This window comes from Schistocerca gregaria, chromosome 9, assembly GCF_023897955.1.
Source record: "Schistocerca gregaria isolate iqSchGreg1 chromosome 9, iqSchGreg1.2, whole genome shotgun sequence".
NCBI classification, from domain to species: domain Eukaryota; kingdom Metazoa; phylum Arthropoda; class Insecta; order Orthoptera; family Acrididae; genus Schistocerca; species Schistocerca gregaria.
The window spans coordinates 67,146,283-67,169,224 of record NC_064928.1 but is presented as its reverse complement, the minus strand read 5'-3'; the positions used below and the strand labels follow the sequence as shown (position 1 = coordinate 67,169,224).

The window sequence follows — 22,942 nt, the reverse complement described above, 5'->3', positions numbered from 1 at the left end:
TCACGATAGGCACAACAAAAAGATTCACACAATTATGGCTTTTGGCCATTAAGGTCTTTGTCAGCAGTACACACACACACACACACACACACACACATGCAAACGCAACTTGCACAGACGTCTGCAGTCTCAGACAACTGAAAGTAAGTGTAGTTTCAGCTCTCTGAGATTGCAGATCTTTTTGCAAGTTGCATTTGTGGAGTGTGTGTGTGCATATGTGTATGTGTGTCTACTGCTGACAAAGGCCTCAGTGGTGTGGTTTCATCTCTCTGAGACTGCAGATGTGTGTGCAAGTTGCATTTGCATGAGTGAGAGTGTGTGTGTGTGTGTGTGTGTGTGTGTGTGTGTGTGTGTGTGTGTGTGTGTCTACTGCTGACAAAGGCCTTAATGACCGAAACCTATAATTGTGTGAATCTTTTTGTTGTGCCAATCGCGACTCAGCATCTCCACTGTATGGTAAGTAGCAACTTTCCTTTTCTGGTATTGTTACATTTCATCCTGGATTTTCCATTGTTTGATTACTGAAAATGGAAGAGATAAAGAGCTATCTCAAAAGCTTTTTCAGTGAAATGATTTTATATGACCAGCACTATCTCTTCACAGCAACATACTACCTCAACTTAACCCTCTGCCATGCACCCCAATGTGGTTTGGAGAAAATAGATGTATGTAAAAAATGATGAATTAGGAGCACACTCAAATTTGCTCTAGCTAACTGACAAGCTAGCAGATGCAGCAAAAATCACACGGGTACCCACTCTAAGACACAACAAATCATTCTTTTCTCTGACTCTGAAACTAAACTGACGAAGTATCTGTTATACACCAGTATGTTATATAGATACTGTAAAGAATTAAAAAGAGAAGATGGCCTAAGATAATTAACAAATCAAAACAATATTTGCAACCTAGGAGATAAGCTGAATTACGAACTGAGAAAAGAAATTAAAGAGACAACTAAAATCAGAATATTCAAAAAGGCAGCTACCACATACCTCATAAATATATTTTATATAGTAAAGGGTTGTTTACCTTACTTAAAGTACAGTTTGTGGGAAAACAGTAACACACTCATACAATAAAATACATCAGTCATTATTCACTGTCCAGTCAAATTAACGTGACCACCTGTCAATAGCTGGAATAACCACCTTTTGCAATGTGCAACACTATGAGACATGCAGGAAGGGAGTTAATATGGCTCTGGAAGGTACCAACAGGGACGTCGGGCCATGCCAATTTCAGTGCCATGGCCTGCTGCAGGATTCTCAGGCGAAGATAAGTGGTGCAAACAGTATCTCAAGTGGATTTAAATCTGGAGAGTTTGGTGGCCAGGAAAGAATGGTGAAGTTATCCTCCTCCTCTTCAAAGCATGCATGTACACTGGGGGTGGGGAGTTATGTGTAACATTTTGCAGTGTCCTGCTGGTAGACTCCGTACTGCCAAGCTAAATATATGCATGTAGGGTCAGACATGGTCCCCAAGAATAGATGCATACTTGCGTTCATCCACTTCACTTCCAGAATGACGAGATAGACAAGGAATCCCATGAAAACATTCCCCCAGACTGTAATGCTCCAGCCTGCACACTTCCAACGATTGTTCCAGGCTGTTTGCTTTCAGGAGTTTCACACTGCACACAGTGACGGCCATCTGTCTGTTGGAGCAAAAATGTGATTCACCTGAAAATGCCACGTGTCACCACTCAGTTGCAGTATTGGCATGGAAATTCCAGCCCTCATTGACGATGAACAGCAGTAAGCATGGCTGCATGCTGCAGAGGCCCATACGCAGCAATGTTCAATGAAAGATCATTGATGAGAGACTGATGGTAGCCCATTGATTCATGTGGGCAATCAGTTGCTCAATAGTACCATGTCTATTTGCCCATACACACCTCCGTCCCTGTCATTCACCCCTGTTATCTATGGCCTGCAGTGCACCACAGTTGCCTCAGTGCTGGTTTTGGATAGTGTCATTTTGCCAGGCATACTTTAACCACAAACAAAGTACACAAACTTAGCCATTTTGTAAATGCTTCCACCCTTGGCCGAAAACCCAATGATCATGCCCTTTCGGGTGTCACATACATTGCTCCACTTCCAAATTATGACAATTGCCAGCTACTGCCATCTGTGAGTGGTTATTGGACGCTGAAGTCGAAAATAGATGGTGGTCACATTAAAGTGACTGGACCGCATATAATAGACTTCAGCTGTATAAAGCACGTTACCACAAAGTCATAAGCTTACGATTCATTGTGTATGATACTAATTTACTTTAATCTTCCTGAACTCAATACCTCCTTTCATTATGGAGAGACACTGACTCAGGTCTACAGATCGCCAAATGGGGGATCATGTGTAATGTAATTCCAAGGCAAAAGTACAGTCATGGCTTTGCTATTAGATGCAACATAGAGAGAGAGAGAGAGAGAGAGAGAGAGAGAGAGAGAGAATTAGCTAACTGTAAATAATATTTTATTGTTGTATTAAGGTCACACATTTAATACCATTGTAGAATGATCTCCAGAAATTGGTGGGTGTGTATAAAAATGTGGAATTTTTGCTCTTTTCTTAAACAGTTCATAACTGTACATTCATTTGTTTTATGAATACATAAGTTTTCAAAATCATATGACACACTCTGTCTATTATTGCATCTATGCCCTATTTCAGGGAAACCTGTAAGAACTAAGAAATGAGTTTATAGAATGAGATTTTCACTCTACAGCGGAGTGTGTGCTGATATAAAACTTCCTGGCAGATTAAAACTGTGTGCCAGACCGAGACTCGAACTCGGGACCTTTGCCTTTTGCGGGCAAGTGCAAACACTCCGCTGTAGAGTGAAAATTTCATTCTAGAAACATCCCCCAGGCTGTGGCTAAGCCATGTCTCCACAATATCCTTTCTTTCTTTCTGCAAGGTTCGCAGGAGAGCTTCTGTACAGTTTGGAAGGTAGGAGACGAGGTACTGACAGAAGTAAAGCTGTGAGGACGGGGCGTAAGTCGTGCTTGGGTAGCTCAGTTGGTAGAGAACTTGCCCACGAAAGGCAAAGGTCCCGACTTCGAGTCTCACAGTTTTAATCTGCCAGGAAGTTTCAAGAAATGAGTTGTGAAATAAAAAGAGTTGCAATCAAAAATTGTATTTGGTTCAGTTAAAATTTCAAGAGAAAAAAATAGTTAAACTAAGAAATAAGCCCTTCAAGAGATAGTCCAGATGGCATTAAGAAAGCACAATATAAAAATAAAGAACCATGGACACTACCAACGATTGTGCTTCAGTTCCACAGAGTTGAAGTGAACAAGGTCAATGCAAAATTAGCACTATTTTGGTGAACAGGAAATGGGGAGAGTCAGTAGAGGAAATGATTGGTATCTTTAATATAGGAGAGTTGGTTAAGGGTAATAGGCTGAAGGTATCAGTCCACGAGAGCAGAGACCCCCAGTTGGGGGCAGGGTAACTGGCAAAAATAGGGCATACTGGCTGGTTGGTTTTATGGACTGAAGAAAGCATGTAGAAGATAGGAAAACAGGGAGTGTAGGGGTGAAGGGAGAAATAGGCTCTGGTACAGCTCCCAGCACTCATACCTTCTACATGATTTCAAGAGTCCATAAACCCAACCACCCAGGTTGCCCCACAGTGGCTGACTATTGTGCCCCAACAGTGACACTCTCTGCTCTCATGGGCCAACAACATCAGTTGCACACTACTCTTCCATATAAAAGACACCAATCATTTACTGTACTGAAACTCCACAGTTCCTGTTCCTTTACCACTCAGCGCATTGCATGTTAATGTTTATGCTACCTCCCTCTACATTAATATCCCCAATGCCCAGGGCCTTATTGCTATAGAACACTATGTTACCCCACGCCCAACTGACTCCAACAGTACAATCTCCTACCTGGTCACTATGACCAGCTATATCCTCATCCAGAATTACTTCTATTTTGAAGGCATCACCCACAGTGAAGCAACAGGCACTCACAGGCCAACCTATTCATGAGCCTTCTAGAGGAATCCTTTCTAATCAACCAGAATCTCAATCATCACCTGGTTCAAATTCATTGATGATGTATTCATGATCTGAACTGAGGATGGGGACACCCTGTAAAAATTCCTCCAGAACCTCAACATCTCCCATATTCGCTGAACAAGCCACCTTTCTCAATGTTGACTTCCAAGTCAAGAATGACTAAATCAGCACTACAGTCCACATCAAACCCACTGAACACCAACAATATCTCGACTTTGAAAGCTTCACCCATTCCACACCAAGAAGTCCCTTCAGTACAGCCAAACCATCTATGGCCATCGTATCTGCAGTGACGAACTGTACTTCTTCAAATATCCCAATGCTTGCCCTAACATCTTCACAGACCAAAATCACTCACCCAACCTTGTATAGAAACAGATCTCTTGTGCCTTATCTCTCCAGTCCTTTACCACTGCCCACACACCCAGTATCTGGCCACAAAAGAGACTGCTCTCCTAACTCAGTATCACCCAACACTAGACGAACTGAATCACATCCTGGATCAAGGTTTCAACTGCCTCTAATAATGCCAGACAATGAGGAACATCCTTTCCGCTATCCTCCCCATCTTCACACAGATGTGTTCCGATACCCAATGAACCTACCCAATACCCTTGTCTGTCCCTACTCAACCCCTGCTACCAATCCCTTGCTTCATGGCTCATAGCTGTGGATAGACCTAAATGCAAGACCTGTCCCATATGTCCTCCCACCACCATCTACTGCAATCTTGTCGCAGGTACCTTCTACCCCATCAAGTGTGGTCTACCTGTGGAAGCTTCCATGTGATACAGAAACTACGCTGCAGGCACTGTGTTGCTCTCTACGTGGGCATGGCAACCAACAAGCTGTCAGTCCACGTCAATGACTGCTGCCAAACTGTGGCCGAGAGACAGCTGGACCACTCAGTTGCTGATCATGCTGCCGGACATGATGTGCTTTACTTCCGTGCCTGCTACACAGCCTGTGCCAACCAAATCCTTCCAACCGATGCCAGCTTTTCATCACTGTGCTCAGAGGAACTCTACCTACAACATATTCTTCATACCCACAACCTCCTGAACCTAGTGAACTGAAATGTAATGAACAAACTCTTGTCTGTTGCATAATACGGAGTGAAAGTTTGTAGAGTCATTCTGTAAAAGAGGACAGAACAGGAATTTTCATGGTTAATGATTATGTGATGATGTAGTAACAAAGTAACAAAATGAAAAAAAAAAAAAAAACCATTTGAAATAACAATGAGAAATATGAGAGGTATTGTGTGATGTAGCAATGATTAGGGGTATTGTCTTTGTATTAGTTTGTTTTGCAAATGTACTGCTTCAGTTAACAAGGTTTATAACGAAAGTATAAGCAGATATTAAATTACAACTATGTGAAGGTGAATATGATTTTGTTATGATACAACATGTATGTGAACGAAGATAGCATTTATTATTTTAAAGAAGCTGAATGAAATATTATTTCAATATATTGAGATCAAAAAAATTTATTTGTGTTATTAATAATGTTATTTATGTTTTTGCTAATGATTTCAAGTAATTCTGCACTAATAATGATACACTATTAATCAACCAGTGTCAGTAAATGAACAAATATGTGGCATTCTGACACGAAAAATTTATAATAAAACCATAATTTATGAAAATAGAGTGTAAGTTTGGTTAATACAGTAATTTTTATTTTTATTTCAGATGAAGTATATGTTTAAAGAACAGCTTCCATCCCCTTAAAATAAGTTACTGAATTATTTTGTTGAAAAGAAAAAAAAAGCTTTTGTATGTAACAAGATTCAAATAATTTTTTTCCAGGTTTACAAATAAGTTGTATTGCTTTACTAATATACGATTTTTATGTATTTCTGCTTGAATCTGAGTGCTGAGGAAGAGTGAAACCAAGGAAACTGAAGAGATGCTTGGGAAACAGAGCCACAACAGAGTATATATGTGGAGTGTTGACAACAAAACAGTGAGTCACATGAAATACAAGTTTTTTCAGAAAGAATGTAAAACAGTTACAAAAGAATCTCAATTGTTTATTTGTGTAATTTTCCATATTATGACAGTGACTATGAAAAGTGAAATTAAAATGGAAAATTTTGTAATGTAATAGATTTTGTCACCTTGTACATCAAATCATAAGTCAAAATGTATAATTTCTAAAACTGTACCACGCTTCACACCATAATGATGAAATGAGTATAGTTTAACTGTAAAAGAACTGATAAAATTTATTCACATAAAGTGGAGAAGAATTCATGACTGTTTGTACATTATGCTTTGATACAAAATACATCTCTATGTTATAGCATTGTTCTTCAATACATCATTTACACAAATCCAAACAATTTCAAATAAAATTTGGAAACATTTTTTTACATTTTAGAAACAAAAGAATGAAATGTGAAAAAATCACTCTTGATCACATAATACAAGATAATTTATTAGTGGTGACCAGCTTCGAATCTATAAAGATTATCTTCAGGCCATATTAGTCCAGTATAACTTGCAAAAGGTGGGGTAGAAGAGCTTATTTTTTCAACTCGTCCATATGGTTGGAAAGATTAGAAAATTGAGTTTTGCCAACAAAATTTCGCTTGGGAAAACTTTCTACAGTCAAAAAACTTGGAAAATTTCGGCCTTTTTTCAGTTTTTCCAAAATATCTCAGTTTCATTTGCTCCTGTCGCTTTAACGTCTAGTTTCTTTTTTAAAAAGCACAAAATTCTCTATCAATTTGATTCTTGCCATTTTTTTCTACTCCCAATATCTAAGGTGCTCCGGTGCCTCAAAAAATGCCATTTTTCAAATTTTGAGCATAGTGCCAAGATACCTTATTTTTGAACACTATTTTTTTCAGTTTCTGTTTGTGTAGTATAAATACATTAAACATCATGTTATAAGTTGGAATTTACCACCTCACTTGCAGGTATTCAATTTCTCTGTATGCAACATGAAGATTGCTGGGCACCCTACTATCGTCATTCTTACATCACTACCTGAAGTTCACTATGGGCCACCTCAGCCCAGGTATTTGTAAAACTATAAACATAAAAATACATCATTAAGACACACACACACACACACACACACACACACACACACACACACACACACAAAATAAATTGTCTCAGGAAACTGAACTATTATTAGTGCAATAGGCAACCTAATTAGGTAGGTAATTATTCTTGTGTATAAAAGCCATACAGTTGACATTAAAAATAAGTAGCTTTATTACAATTAAAGTGCATTTTCAGTTACTAAAAAATGTTGACAATTCTGGGTGTGTAATACTTGTAATATCGCACTTCCAATGTTTTGATGGGCCAGGTTCCTCAGTGTCATCAGAAATACCTTGAGTTACATATTCAGGGTCTGTACATAGAGTTGATCCCAGATTGACCTCTTCTTTAGACAGCGAGTCAGCCTTGGCAAGTTCGTTGATTTTGTCAGCAGTTTCCTCAACGTCCTCCATAACATCTTCTTCACTGTCTTCATATAAAAATTTTGGCACGTTTTCACAGTTGACCCCAATACATTTCTTGCTAATTGAAGAACATTTCAAACCCGCTTTCCTGCAGGAGCACGCTCTGCTACAGTTCAGCTTGCATGAGCATGAAACAATGTGAAGAAGTGCTTCAGGTGCTGGATCTTGGCTCATTATAACGGGTACTGAACCGTGGTCACTGTGATTCCAGCCCCATTTATCAGGAGGTTTCCAGTTTCCCATCCAACTTTGGACTTGTTGGTAAGTCCGCAATGAATGATGATGTGCAGCACCTTGCAGCCGTGCAAATTTCAGTTTGCTTTTTGTGGCAGACTTGGCGAATAGCTGGTACCGCAAATGGTCAAGTGTGTGGCAACTGCTGACACCTAAATTATACATTGCGATAGTAACCCGTTCTCCTGCTATTATTATTTCTTCACGAGTAGCATGTGGTTTATTGAACGTGCAAAGCGCTGAGGTTAGGTGTTCATTTTTCGCAACAATATTGCAGCACTTTATTTTTCCTTGACCAAAAAAAGCGGATGTTGTATCACATCTGCTAAAAGCGTGAGTGAACAGAATATATTCACTGTCAAACTGTAAGATGCAGTGGAAAACCACTTGTTTTCTGCATTTCCTCTTCCTGGCTTTAAGAAAAATAAGTTTTCAATGCCTTGCCCTAAACTGGTCATGAGCACAAGCAGGTCAACATCTTTTCCTACAATGACAACACTTCCAAAATCTTTGGTTTTTGAAATGGCAGATGTTACAATCATAATGTCAGCATCTTCTTGTGCCTGGTGCACTTCAATGCTACACTCCAGAAATTCCTTTTTAAGAAGTGTGATCAAACACATCTTGTTTCGTTCGTTGTACAAGAACTTGTCCTGAGGGACTTTGTTTACCATCTCTGATTCAACCACAACATCAACCGAAGAATGTTTTTTGGACCTACGAATCATCTCAACCTCTTTGTGCTACATTTGTCTCTCTCACATGGATGCCCATCAAATAAAATAGCAAATTGAGATCCAAAATGGCGTTGCAGGTAAGAAACATAGCTTTGGGTTATTTTCTTATAACTGATCATTAACATCAATCAACTATAGAAAATGTACAGCACCTGCATGCAATCGTATTACATATTGGAACACAAATAAACTTCATGCAATCCGACGTGAATGTGTTCGTAGTTACTGAATATGATGCTGTTTGTCCCGGCCCTGCAGCAGAGTGAGATGGCAAATATCAATGAATAACATGATGAGTAATATGTTTATACTACACAAATAAAAACTGAAATAACAGTGTTCAAAAATGAGGTAATTTGACACTTTGCTCGAAATTTGAAAAATTGGTATTTTTTGACGCGCTGTAGCGCCTCAGATACTGGGAGTAGAAAAAAATGGTAAGAATCAAATTTGTAGAGAATTTTGTGCTCTTTAAAAAAGAAAATAGACGTCAAAATGATAGGAGGAAATGAAACTAAGATATTTTGAAAAAACTGAAAAAATTCCTAAATTTTCGAAGTTTTTTGACTGCAGAAAGTTTTCCCAAGAGAAATTTTATTGGCAGAACTTGGTTTTCTAACCTTTCCAACAATATGAAGTTACAAAAATAAAATCTTCTACCCCACCTTTTGCAAGGTACAGGCTTTTTTCTGACAGTTTGACTGGACTATATGACATTTCTCAAAATTTAACATTAATTTTCTTAGAGGTAGATACAATGATCTACAAAGGCACTGAACAGTGCAGAACTGTAATACAGAAGGCATCTTACTCAAATGCTGAATAACACAAAAGTGCTTTCAATTATAAAGATGAAGTCTCCCATCGTTTAGCGCACAATTACTGAAGGCTCAGAGCCATAAGAAGAAAATTTGTTGGTCATATGTACAATTACAGATAGAACTAATGATGAGTAAATTAAAAACTGATAAACTTAAACAAGTATGATGAAAGACATTAATACTAATTATCAAACACATTAAAAACATTTTAAATAATATGACATAACAAATGAAAACGACAACCAATAGAAAATGGTTACAGCGAATAGAACTGCCAATTGTGGGCAACACATGAAAGTAATAGACCAGAGAGGCTTCATTAAAGAATGTATGACACTAGGAATCAATGGAAAGTTACATCCAAATGACATGGCCTGTCACCAAGGATACAAGTGGCCTCGTGACCATGAATTTGCGTGGCAGGGCACATGTCCATTCAAAGACACACCCACAAAGACACCGTCAATAGTCACGGAGACAAAAGCATCAACACAGGCCAAAATAGTGTCCGCCCTCATGGAGTTACATTTCATAGGTGAACTTCAGGCCACTCATCCCCATAGCAACTGGTGGCATCAGCTGGATGCATCTCTGCACTGACTTCTACTTTCATACTATCTAAGATGAACTGTTTACGGTCTATTATTTTAATGAATTGCGCCAAGTGGCAGTTATGGTTAGCATAACCATTTCCTATTGGTTGTCCTTTTCATTCATTACATTATTTCAAATGTATTTGACAATTAATACTGATGTATTACATCTTACTTATTACATTTTTCAACTTTCTGATTAATCAATGTTATTTTTCAATTTAATTACATGTCACCACCATATTTTTTGTCATGGTGTCTCCTGCAACCAATGAGTGAAGCTTCACCTTTGTAACTCATAGTGCTTTCACTCTATTCAGCGGTTGATGAATGGGCCTTCTGGCATACAGTTCGGCACCACTCAGCACCTCTATAAATCACTGACGGTTATAAATATTTTGCATTTTATCATAATTTATGTTGTCTTTTCTGCATTATGTTACTGTGTTTAATAGTTCATGATCTCAGTCTAAAAAAATTAATGTTATAAATTTTAAGCGATGCCTTATGGTCTGATGATGAGCTGTATAGATTTAAGCCATTCACCACTTATTAACTATCATCTATTTTGCAACCAAGACCGATTTTTTTTTTTTCATTATATTTGAATTTAGATGTTATTCCAAACCTGTTATCAAAAATTATTAAAAGAATAAAATAGTTTATGAAGTTCATTTATTATTACGACCATTACAAATGGAAGAGAAAAATTTGCACCAAACAAAATTTCATATTTAATGACTTAAAAATTCATATGCTATTATAATTAGCTAACAGAGAGAAAATGCTTGCGAAAAAATATTTTACAACACATCACAGAGGCCAGAAATGATGTTCATATGTAAGACTTGTTTTTTCTCCAAACAAGGAATTCCAAAACTTTTCCTTAAAAGACAGTCAGGATGTTTAAGTTGAGAAATGTTATGCTGAAATCCTGCCCACACTGGAGCCTGCTCATTTGTTCTAGTCTGTTCATTTGTTTAGGAGGCAATTTTGTATCAAGTGAATGAAGTGTCTTTATAGGCTATTGCAAAAAAGTGAGTCACTGTTTGCTTCTACTCACAATTTACCATTATTTTGAGGAACATGTTATAAAAAACAGTTTCCTCTTTAATTCAAATAAGAAAATTGCCACAACATATTTTTTCAATTTAATTTTAATATAATAAGGTTACATAGAATCCATTTTAGGAATTATGGATCCTGTTAAGGTTCATGCGCATAAATGTACAGAAAATTTCTCAGTTGCAAAAAGACAGGCTGCAGCTAAGGAACAAAGTTGGTTAAGGAAAAAGAAAGCTAGATCAAAAATGTCTCCTACATGGCAGCTTGTGAGTTAAAAAATGCAAAAAATATGTGTTCACTTGCTATATCTCCAAGCAAATCTAGCAATGCTCCACAAGCTTTAGACAAACACTTGCTTAGGTTCAAAGATCATTCACAGAAGTCCTACAAAAATAAAAACAGGTCTTACAAAAATTAATGAAATGCTTCAATGTGAGATCATAGAAAGTTAAGTACAAAGCAGTCATGGAAATCCACTGAAATAACAAAGGATATGGTAAAAAGTTTCTATGAATGTCATGACATATCACATACCACAAGTAGAACAGCTCTTTGTAAGGAGAAACAACAAAAGAAATATCTATATAATTTCTGAAGTGTATGAATTATTTAAAAGGGAACATCTAGACGTGAACATTGGTTCCTCATTCTTTGCAGCTCTTATATCACAATATGCACTTCTTTCTTCTGACATTCTGGCAAATGTTTTCATCTGCACTTATTATGGTAACTTCAGTTTTCTACTGTACAGCACAGTCAAGAGTATCAGAAGTTTTCCAAGTACAAGTAGGTAACTTGTTGAGTCTATTACACGTGGCACATGGAAAGAGCCTCATACATTTGACACATCCATGGAATGTGGAAATTTAAAGAAGTATGAAGAATTCCTCAACTCATTGACACCTTGCTCAGATGGGATCATCAACTGGTATCAATGGAAAAATGATAAGGCAGAAAGAGTAGTTAAAGTGGTGTAGGAATGTTCTATAGATGGTATTTACAAAATTGGAGAGCAAATTACCAAAGTTTTTCATCCACTATATTATCAAATCCAGACAGCTACCAGGGAGAACTTCATTATTGCTCATCGGGATGTGATGAAGAGTTCACACTGCAGTAAGGAACAAATAACTAGTTTCATAAGCTACTGCACCTGATTAACTGCAGCATCATAAGCTAGCTGTTCACATTTCTAATCCAAAAATACTTCAGAACCTAAAAACAAATTTCCTAATCTTGTTGTTTGTTGTTGTGGTCTTCAGTCCTGAGACTGGCTTGATGCAGCTCTCCATGCGACTATATCCTGTGCAAGCATCTTCATCTCCCAGTACCTACTGCAAACCACATCCTTCTGAATCTGCTTAGTGTAGTCACCTTTTGGTCTCCCTCTATGATTTTTACCCTCCACGCTGCCCTCCAATACTAAATTGGTGATTCCTTGATGCCTCAGAACATGTCCTACCAACTGATCCCTTCTTCTGGTCAAGTTGTGCCACAAACTTCTCTTCTCCCCAATCCTATTCAGTACTTCCTCATTAGTTATGTGATCTACCCATCTAATCTTCAGCATTCTTCTGTAGCACCACATTTCAAAAGCTCCTATTCTCTTCTTGTTCAAACTATTTATCATCCATGTTTCACTTCCATACATGGCTACACTCCATACAAATACTTTCAGAAACGAATTCCTGTGATTTAAACCTATACTCGATATTAACAAATTTCTCTTCTTCAGAAACACTTTCCTTGCCATTGCCAGTCTACATTTTATATCCTCTCTACTTCGACCATCATCAGTTATTTTGCTCCCCAAATAGCAAAACTCCTTTACTACTCTAAGTGTCTCATTTCCTAATCTAATTCCCTCAGCATCAACTGACTAAATTCAACTACATTCCATTTTCCTTCGTTGTGCTTTTGTTGATGTTCATCTTATATCCTCCTTTCAAGACACTGTCCATTCCGTTCAACTGCTCTTCCAAGTCCTCTGCTGTCTCTGACAGAATTACAATGTCATCGGCAAATCTCAAAGTTATTATTTCTTCTCCATGGATTTTAATACCTACTCCAAATTTTTCTTTTGTTTCCTTTACTGCTTGCTCAATATACAGATTGAGTAACATCGGGGAGAGTCTGCAACCCTGTCTTACTCCCTTCCCAACCACTGCTTCCCTTGCATGACCCTCGACTCTTACAACTGCCATCTGGTTTCTGTACAAATTGTAAATAGCCTTTTGCTCCCTGTAATTTACCCCTACCACCTTCAGAATTGGAAAAAGAGTATCCCAATCAACATTGTCAAAAGCTTTCTCTAAGTCTACAAATGCTAGAAATGTAGGTTTGCTATTCATTAATCTATTTTCTAAGATAAATCGTAGGGTCAGTATTGCCTCACGTGTTCCAACATTTCTACGGAATCTAAACTGATCTTCTCCGAGGTCGGCTTCTGCCAGTTTTTCCATTTGTCTGTAAAGAATTCGCGTTAGTATTTTGCAGCTGTGACTTATTGAACTGATTGTTCGGTAATTTTCACATCTGTCAGCACCTGCTTTCTTTGGGATTGGAATTATTAAATTCTTCTTGAAGTCTGAGGGTATTTTGCCTGTCTCATACATCTTGCTCATCAGATGGTAGGGTTTTGTCAGGACTGGCTCTCCCAAGGCCATCAGTAGTTTCAATGGAATGTTGTCTATTCCGGGGGCCTTGTTTCGACTCAGGTCTTTCAGTGCTCTGTCATACTCTTCACGCAGTATCGTATCTCCCATTTCATCTTCATCTACATCCTCTTCCATTTCCATAATATTGTCCTCAAGTACATCACCCTTGTATAGACCCTCTATATACTCCTTCCACCTTTCTGCTTTCCCTTCTTTGCTTACAACTGGGTTTCCATCTGAGCTCTTGATGTTCATACAAGTGGTTCTCTTTTCTCCAAAGGTCTCTTTAATTTTCCTGTAGGCAGTATCTACGTCCTTACATTTGTCCTCTAGCCATCCCTGCATAGCCATTTTGCACTTCCTGTCGATCTCATTTTTGAGACGTTTGCATTCCTTTTCGCCTGCTTCATTTACTGCATTTTTATATTTTCTCCTTTCATCAATTAAATTCAATATTTCTTCTGTTAACCAAGGATTTCTACTAGCCCTCATCTTTTTACCTACTTGATCCTCTGCTGCCTTCACTACTCATCCCTCAAAGCTACCCATTCTTCTTCTACTTTCCCTTATGCTCTCCCCGAAACTCTGTACAACCTCTGGTTTTTTCAGTTTATCCAGGTTCCATCTCCTTAAATTCCCACCTTTTTGCAGTTTCTTCATTTTTAATCTACATCAATAGATTGTGGTCAGATTCCACATCTGCCCCTGGAAATGTCTTACAATTTAAAACCTGGTTCCTAAATCTCTGTCTTACCATTATGTAATCTATCTGATACCTTTTAGTATCTCCAGGGTTCTTCTATGTATACAACCTCCTTTCATGATTCTGAAACCAAGTGTTGGCTATGATTAAGTTGTCGAGTAAGAACTTAGAATCAAGATAAAACTTACTAGGAAAAAATATGACGTCAGGGAATTTTTAGCATTGGTATTATGGGTTTCACACAGGTGATAAGAAATTATGGTATAGTGTCAAGAAAAATTTAAAATTGGAGAATCTAAAATTGAAGTTCCACTGTATAATGAAATGAGTGAATTAAATAGTAACCAAGATATAATGCATCCAATGAGTGTAAATGAACTCCAAGTTTTTCTGTTAACATCTGTCTCTCTGGAGTTTAAAATTGTTACAGCAACAAACCCTACAGACTAAGAAATTATCGATGGTTACCGCTGAGAACAATTCGGTTCTCGTGCTTCTGCCAATAATTACAAAAACGAGAATAATTAATGAAAACACAATATCACTACTTAAATGTATCATTAGATAATGAGCACCAACTTTCTCAATTAAGACTATGTCCATGTGGATTTGCAAGTGCCACTAGTTTATAAAGTATCTTTATTATTTTAAAATACACTTACAACTGCCACAATATCACTCAAAAACTTCAAAAATACATACAAGATGTACATAAAGTCCGGGAACACTTTCAATTATTTATTGCACAAAAACTAAACATTGTACAGATGTCATACATATTGCATTTTGAAGAGAAACTCTAAAAGTCTTTTTACAAACATTTGATATGCCAACCATGAGTGACCAGGCAGATGTTAATATCGTAATCAAGTTCTTGCCATACCTGTCCCAGCATGGCATCGTCGACAGTGGTGGTCATTTCCCGCATTCTCTCCTGGAGCTCCGCTACATCACGTGATACAGGCAGTAAATACACCAGATCTTTAGTGTGTCTGCATGGAAAAAAAGGCACACGGCATGAGATCTGGCTAGCAGGGAGACTATTTCATGAAACAGGTGCCGATCCATTGATGCGGCAGCTCCGTGTTAAGGTACCCACGAACTTCACGATGATAATGGGGTGGAGACCCGTCCTGCTGAAAGATGAATGGAGAGTCCGATTGCGTTTGAGGCATCAGCCATTGCTGCAATACGTCCAAGTAGGAATATCCAGTGACAGTGCTCTCGGCTTCACTCACACTGGGACATCCGCTTCTCTTTGCCGGGCATAAGGAACCCAATTTAACAAATTTGTTGTGCCAGCGGTAAATGGCCTTCCTTGTTGGTGGTTTCTAAACATCCATTGAACAGCTGCAGGACACTTGTTTTTGTTGAACTCCAATACATAGGAAGCTCGCTCTGCACCTGAACTCACAATGTTTGCAACTAGCACTGACTATTGGCAAATTACCAAACTACGCTGTGGCGGTATACACGAAAAAAACTTACAGGGTTTCTCTTCAAAATGACATATGCATGATATCTGTACAATGTTTGGTTCCTGTGCAATAAATAACTGGAAGTGTTCCCGGACTTTATGTACATTTTGTATATTATACGCGCGCACACACACACACACACACACACACACACACACACACACACACACACACAGTGATTGATTTCATCACTTTAAGTGATTTAAGCACAATCACTGCCAGTCATTTACTCAAACTCACACAAAAATGCCCTCACTAATGACCAGAAATTCACTTAATGTTACTCACCCTTTTTTTCTGTCATCACTCAGTCCCGAGAAAGGGTGCAATACTTTTCTTGCATCTCCCACACCAAGTAGCTATATGTTCCTTTAAAACATCGCTCCTAACAAAATGTCTGTAGCAACAGTGTTTCAAGTCTCTTTTCTATGATATTGTCCAGTTTTCCCATGGTTGTGACAAATAAGTTGTTACATGATACAGAAGGAGGTAATGTCAGTGTCATGCTATTAAGGCAATCACTGTTGCAAGGTGGCTGCAGACTGTTCATTGCTACAGTATGAAATTTCTCCCCAGATCCAACATCATCACTCAATCTTGTGCCCTCCCCTATGTCATCTTGAGCACTATTATCATTATCATCATATTCTCCAGCACCAGCACCACCACCACCACCACCACCACCACCACCATCACCATCACCAAGATGATCATCATTGTCATCTACAAGCACTATTTCCATTTGACTCTCAAGGACCATAGATTTTGTTTCTAATGTTATCTCTTCTAAATGTGCACTCATATTTGCCTGCTTTTGAGGAGTAAAGGCTGTTTCTGGAGTTGGAATGTGTTTCTTCCCAGCAACAATCAGATTAAAAGTCAGTTCTCAACCAGAGATCTCTAACTGACTGCACACGGACTGACGAGGGATTGCACTGAAATGTGGTTCACTAACTATTAATAAAACCAAGGACTTCTAACATTTGTAAATACATTCTTCAGCCCTCTTAAGTATCATCAATGGCTTCTGCCAGAAACTAACATTTTATTAATTTTTTTAAGTATCAGAGCTTTTAGCATGAAATCACCAATATTGTTGCAAGACACAGACAATGACGTACTTCTACAACTGTATTTCAATGTAGCAGTCACTTTTGCATTCAAAGCAACAGTCCACACACAGACTGTGATGTGCATCTATTTTATGCAATACATATTGTAGCCACGTTGAGAAGATATATTGTAGCCATGTTGAGAAGATCATTTACAGTGAAAGCCGGTAAATCTAAAGTTATTGTAATGTAAATTTGTGTTTGTACCACTGCTTTTGTGAGTGGTTTCAAAATGAAAGCACTGTGCAATATGTAGCTTTGATATAAAATTTATAAAATTTTAGGTCTCTTTTCGCTTGTTATTTAGAACTATAATTTGATTAGGCATTATGAGTCCACAGCAGTTTTAAGATGTGGGAATGCGTCTACGAAAAAAGTGATTTTGGTTTCAAATATAACACTTGAGATGATGGTTGGTTGAAAACTGCATGTCCTAGTGGTTCCAAAGTGAAATCACCTGCTTAAAACAACTTTACCAGTTTCCAACTTTTACCAGTTTCCTCTTGTACAAGGATGTGCTGAAAAGTAATGTCACCAAATCTTTTAATGTGAAGACTCTTAAAACTTTTTAAATAAAACAATTGCTTAGGAGAAATATGTCCATTGCTAGGGTGACTATATCAAGAAATAAATAATGATGTAAATAAAATAGAAAGAAACTTCCACATGGGAAAAATATATTAAAAACAAAGATTCCAAGACTTACCAAGCAGGAAAGCACCGGTAGATAGGCACACACAGAATTTGAGCTTTCGCAACCGGCGGCTGCTTCGTCAGGAAAGAGGGAAGGAAAAGGAAAGATGAAAGGATGTGGGTTTTAAGGGAGAGGGTAAGGAGTCATTCCAATCCCGGGAGCAGAAAGACTTACCTTAGGGGGACAAAAGGATAGGTATATACTCGCGCGCGTGCGCACACACGCATATCCATCCATACATACACAGACACAAGCCTTGTGTCTGTGTATGTATGGATGGATATGCGTGTGTGTGTGTGTGTGTGTGTGTGTGTGTGTGGGCACGCGCGAGTATATGCCTATCCTTTTGTCCCCCTAAGGCAAGTCTTTCCGCTCCTGGGATTGGAATGACTCCTTACCCTCTCCCTTAAAACCCACATCCTTTCATCTTTCCTTTTTCTTCCCTCTTTCCTGACGAAGCAGCCGCCGGTAGCGAAAGCTCAAATTTTGTTTGTGTGTTTTATTCATTGTGCCTATCTACCGGCGCTTTCCCGCTTGGTAAGTCTTGGAATCTTTGGTATCAAGAAATAAATATGTAGACATACTGAACAAAGATGTAGTATGTTAATAATGTTTATTTTACTTAAAAACCTTTACTAGTTGTCACACCAAAAATCTGGAGGCATTTTCAGCATGCCCTTGTACTCACTGTTGACTATGATAATAAAGGTTAATTTTGCAAAAAATTTTGCAATTATATTTATTTTCGTATTGTTGGGACTCAAGAGTCCTAATGGCATGTTTTACATGTAACAAAAATACTGCAAGCTGTGCTAACTTGTCAAAAATTGTGGTAGTGTTTGATACATAACCAAAAGTCTTAAAAGGTAGTTTCTTAATCACAAGGAAAACACACATCACTAAATCAAAGCCTATTCTGCATTTCCCCAATTCGTTACTTCCATCTCGTGGGAGAATCATATTACAGTCACTGTAATGTAATACTCTGTACCCATAGAAGTTGAAAGACCAATACCTGTAGAGCCTTCATCCCATACTGAAGAAGTCAATGACAAATTGTAAAATCTACATAAAAGAATAAAACTTTAAAGAACTTGCTTTCCTTTTGTGCTGCAGCAATGCTGATCAACCATATGCATTCAAAATAAAGCAATATCCCATTCACAATTCACCAGGCATTATCAAAACACAAATACACTACAGTACTGTAACTTCTTACAGTAGATGCAGAATACTGACATACACCAAATGCAATCTACAAATTTTTCAATATAGAGCAGGCTACAATTCATACATAATGCCAAGTTTTGTTTATGTAGGTGTACCTTCAAATTTCTACTACGAGCAGCAAGATGCAGGCGTAAAATCCCTAAAGTGCCAACACGAGATGTGAGATTATGTGAAGTCATAAACAAAAGGCAAAGCCAAATACAAGAAAAAATGATAACTGGAGAAAGTATGGGGTTAAGTTCTAGGCTATGCTGGGAGAGGATGAGAAGATACATCATGAGAGATTTAGAAACTACTGTGAAGAAGTATTTGTGAATGGAACAAGCAGAAATCACTACAATGAATTATTGAACTATAGCTGAGTGTGCACTGATTTGATCCTTCCAGCAGACGAAAACTGTGTGCCAGGCTGACATCTGAATCTTGGAAGTACGGCATGTAGTGGATGTACTGGCAGAAGTAAAGGTCTGAGCGTGGGTCTCGAGTCATGCTCAGACAGGTCAAGTGGTGGCAAAGATGGCCGCAAAAGGCGAAGGTCTCAGGTTTGAGCACTGATCGGGCACGTTGTCTTAATCTGGTATGACATTTCACACAAAACATAGATCATTTCTGAAATTCAGCTTCACTGTAATAGGTATAGTGTACTACCTAAAGCAACAGATGAAATGCTGTGCCAAACTGGTACTCGCACCCAGATTTCCCGCTTACTGTGAGTGGTCACCTTACCACTTGTCTATCCAAACATGATTCCCAGACAAACCCAAACTCCTGTATATCAAATATATATCTATTTATTCTCATACATTATTGATTCATTCACCCACACTCACACATCTCTTGATTCACAAAGGAGGTTTTACACTCAAAACAAAGAGAAATCATAGACTATTACTGTCATTTTCGTCACAGGCCCATCTTCGCTTCATATATATGAGATGATGAACTTCAGTTTCAAATATGAGATCAAAAGATGTGCAAATATGCGTAAATGAATAAAAAATTTATAAGCAGACATACACTAAGTGATCAAAAGTATCCGGACAACTGGCTGAAAATGACTTACAAGTTCGTGGTGCCCTCCATCGGTAATGCTGGAATTCAATATGGTGTTCGCCCACCCTTAGCCTTGATACCAGCTTCCACTCTTGCAGGCATATGGTCAATCAGGTGCTGGAATGTTTCTTGGGGAATAGCAGCCCATTCTTCACAGAGTGCTGCACTTACAAGAGGTATCAATATTGTTCAGTGAGGCCTGGCACGAAGTCAGCATTCCAAAACATCCCAGGTGTGTCCTATAGAATTAAGGTCTGGACTCTGTGCAGGCCAGTCCATTACAGGGATGTTATTGTTGAGTAACCACTCCGCCGCAGGCCGTGCATTATGAACAGGTGCTCAATTGTTGTGAAAGATTCAATTGCCATCCCCAAATTGCTCTCCAACAGTGGGAAGCAAGAAGGTGCTTGAAACATCAGAGAAGGAAAGTAGGTCTGTGCTGTAATAGTGCCACGCAAAACAAGAAGGTGTGCAAGCCCCCTCCATGAAAAACACTACCACACCATAACACCGCCGCATCCGAATTTTACTGTTGGCACTACACATGCTGGCAGATGGAAGTTCACCAGGCATTTGCCATACCAACACCCTGCCATTGGATCGCCAATTATGTATCATGATTCATCGCTCCACTCAAGTTTCTCCACTGTTCAATTGTCCAGTGTTTACACTCTTTACACAAAGCGAGGCGTCGTTTGGCACTTGCCGGTACGATGTGTGGCTTATGAACAGCCACTCGACCGTGAAATCCCATTTTTCTCACCTCCATCCTAACTGTCATAGTACTTGCAGTGGATCCTGATGCAGTTTGGAATTCCTGTGTGATGGTCTGGATAGATGTCTACCTATTACACATTACGACCCTCTTCAACTGTCAGCGATCTCTGTCAGGTAACAGACGAGGTCAGCCTGTATGCTTTTGTGCTGTACGTGTCCCTTCACGTTTCCACTTCAGAAACAGTGGACCTAGGGAGGTTTAGGAGCGCGGAAATCTCGCGTACAGACGTATGACACAAGTCACATCCAATCACCTGTCCACGCCTGAAGTCCGTGAGTTCTGCGGAGTGCCCCATTCTACTCTCTCACAATATCTAATGACTACTGAGGTCACTGATATGGAGTACCTGGCAGTAGGTGGCAATACAATGCACCTAATATGAAAAACGTATATTTTTGGGTGGTGTCCACATATTTTTGACCACACAGTGTAAATAGGTATGACATATGGAAGTTTGTAAGTGTAAGTGGTAAGGTTGCTGTCCCCGGTAAGAGGAAAATCCAGGTTCAAGCTCCAGTCCAGTACCACTTTTCGTATGTTGCTTTAGGTAGATTACCTATACCTGTTACACTCAAGCTGAATTTCAGGAATAAATTTCAATATTTGACTGTAGTTCATCATCAAATATAAATCTAGATAATTTGATGGAGTGTGTAGGCATATAGAAAGTGGGAGGAGTGCAGCTTGTGTTGACTTTACACATATTCTGAAAGTAGTTGTATGTGCCACTTTAAGAAATATCTGATTTTGTTAAATACCGCAGTCCTCATGCTTGTACTTCACAGACAAAGATCCATTAATCTCAGCGTACATCAGTTATCTAACATTCTTCAACATCCAATAATAAGTTAGCAATTGAGGGGTGTAGGATGTCAAACGGGCCGACTTGGAGCAGGAGAGGCACTGCAAGACATTTTAATTTCCACTGTTTACACTTTTACAAATAAATTTTTAAAACTTTATCAGCATGACCAGAAAGGATTCAGGATTCACACTTACAGTAGTGGAAGTTCAAAAACATTAACAAAATAATTTTTTTACACGTGTAATTCCATCATTTTTTCACTTACTATTGGCTGCATTTGTTGCTATATGCACATATTTCTTCATAAGTACGAGAGATTCTTCAATGAATTTTGCATTGCTTATTAAACATGAACTCCTTAATGCAAAACTCTAGAATTTTCCAAATCTATTAAAAACTGTGGTAAAAACGATAGAAAGAAACTTCCACATGGGAAAAATATATTCAAAACAAAGACTTTCCGCTCCCGGGATTGGAATGACTCCTTACCCTCTCCCTTAAAACCTACATCCTTTCGTCTTTCCCTCTCCTTCCCTCTTTCCTGAAGAAGCAACCGTCAGCTACGAAAGCTAGAAATTCTGTGTGTGTGTTTGTGTGTCTTATTTATTGTGCCTATCTACCAGCACTTTCCCGCTTGGTAAGTCTTGGAATCTTTGTTTTGAATATAAACTGTGGTAAAATTGAGATAAGTAACTATAAAATTTGAGTTTTTTCTGAACATGAAGTTTAAAATGTAACAGCTCATTCATTTTTTCATAAATTAAATAAATTCTTGAGTTTTATACACCTGTAAGTGTGGTTTGTATGCTGTACAAAATTCACTGAAGAATCTCTCTTACTATGAAGAAAATTGTTCATATAGCAACAAATGCAGCCAATAAAAGTGAAAAAATGATGAAATTTCACATGTAAAAAATTATTTTGTTATGTCTTTTAACTTCCACTGCTATGACTGTGAATCCTGAATCCTTCCTGGTCATGCTGGCAAAGTTTTATGAATTTACCTGTAAAACTATAGACAGTGGAAATTAAAATGTCCTGAGGTGCCTCTCCTGCTCCAAGTCAGCCCTTTTGACGTCCTACCCCCCTCCCTCCCCATCCCTCCCTTAAGTATAATATATTGTGAACATGTTCTGTGCAATGTAGTGTAAGCAACACAGTCAAACAAAATCTCACAGCTATGTCTTTCTTTCTGCAACACTTTTTTTCCCATTCATGTATACTCAAAAATGTCATTAAGCTGTTGTTTCACGTGGTGTTTTGCAACATTTATCTATAGAAAACAATTTCTCATTCAACATATCAAATTATATTACATCAGCAATTCCATGAAATAAATTATCACAACAGTATCTTTCCTACACAGACAAAGTGTTTTCAGTCTTGGCTGAGAATGTGAGAGCATGTTAAAACAGGGCACACACAAATCTTCAAATAGAAAAATATATTATGGGAGC

The 22,942-nt window shown here is 38.3% G+C and overlaps 2 protein-coding genes across 2 annotated transcripts in view; both read right to left on the bottom strand.

Annotated features, from left to right (window-relative positions):
- LOC126291625 (longitudinals lacking protein-like) overlaps window positions 1-22,942 on the bottom strand; it is a 293,043-nt gene that overhangs the window by 58,903 nt on the left and 211,198 nt on the right. The window lies entirely within an intron of this gene.
- LOC126291629 (protein jim lovell-like) overlaps window positions 1-22,942 on the bottom strand; it is a 50,671-nt gene that overhangs the window by 11,304 nt on the left and 16,425 nt on the right. The window lies entirely within an intron of this gene.